The sequence below is a fragment of the Elaeis guineensis genome, chromosome 12, assembly GCF_000442705.2.
Source record: "Elaeis guineensis isolate ETL-2024a chromosome 12, EG11, whole genome shotgun sequence".
NCBI lineage: Eukaryota > Viridiplantae > Streptophyta > Magnoliopsida > Arecales > Arecaceae > Elaeis > Elaeis guineensis.
In genome coordinates, this window is record NC_026004.2 from 45,663,993 (window position 1) to 45,665,519 (window position 1,527).

Consider the following 1,527-nt stretch of genomic DNA (forward strand, 5'->3'; position numbering starts at 1 on the left):
GGACGGACACTATAGATTAGGATCTAGATCTATGATGATTGTAGTATAAGTTATCTTCATGATTTTTAGTTAAACCTTGAGATTATGTATAAAAAGATCACTAAGAAATATTGAATTAATAGAGTTTGATATATGATGGATAATCTATGAATCATGTTATAATTGGCTAGATTTGACCTAAAGTAATTGTGAGAGGATTGATTATAAAATTTTATTGTGCATTGTAATTATTAATTTGATCATCAGTTGTTCAAGTGAATTGTAAACACAAATTTGATATGAGAGTGATACTTGGTATTGCTTATAGTCTTGAAGTTAATTATTTAGTGGTAAGCGAAAGATTTATTCATAAAATATTGTTTAAGTTTGGACTAAAAAGATCTTTTATGATATTTGATTAGAATATTCTTTGAGGTTTGTACTAGAATGTGAGTCATGTATGAAGTCTACATGTAGAAATACAATATAGTTAAGGATATTACAAAAAAAATTATTTTTTATTGACAAAATTGATTATGAGATTGTAGAGTATTTATCTTGATGAAATCATTAATAATTTTAATTACCATCTTTGAATCTAAATAATAGATCTTATTGGAGACTATATGGTATGCATGATACTTCAATTCAAAGTTTGGGTTTATAAATTAATCGAGGGATCCTATGCCATTGTTGTTGAGGTTGCTAATGAAATTCTTGATTGCTATTCTTAGATTAAGATCAAAGATCTCATTCATATCCATTTGAAATTTTGAGACATATGTGAAATTACAATTCAAAATATTGGATTTATAAACCAATCTGGAGTTCTTTAATTGCCCTTGTTATTGAGGTCCTTGATAAAATCTAGTATTATATAGAGATTTAATTTTAAGGGGCTTGCATGATTGTTATGGAGGGATTTTGATAGATATCAAAGATTACAATAGAAGAAACTTTAAAAAAGAGACAATTGAGTTGATTTAACTTATGCGTGATGATTTAAGGCTTTTTAATTGGTGGATCATTGAGAAACTTTTTACATTGCTTTTATTCATAAGAGTTTGATTTAGAATTATCTAATTAAATTGATATAAAAATTAAGATTTCATTCATACTGTATTATAGTAAACTTATATGATGGATTTGAATATGTCAATTGACTTAAAGATTGATTTAGATGGATTGCTTGATGCATATTGAGAATAAGATTTAAAAATTTCTTTTGACCTACTTGGAAGTTAAATTTTGGATCTTTTCAATATAAAGTAATATTTTGATCGAAAGTTATTTATTGTATCTAGAGAAATTTTGATGGTTTAGATTAAAGTGCATAGTAGAAGCATAGTGATCTAGATTACTTTGAGCTAATCAATAATATTAATTCTTTGAGTTAAGAATTTATGATAAATGATATGATTTGATATTCCTTATAGAAAAAATTCATTGATAATAAAAAAATAATATTTTTGATTCTGAATTATTTCGGGTATCATTGTATGATTTTCACAAATAGGTCTTCTATTACCATGCTAAGAAAATTTTTTG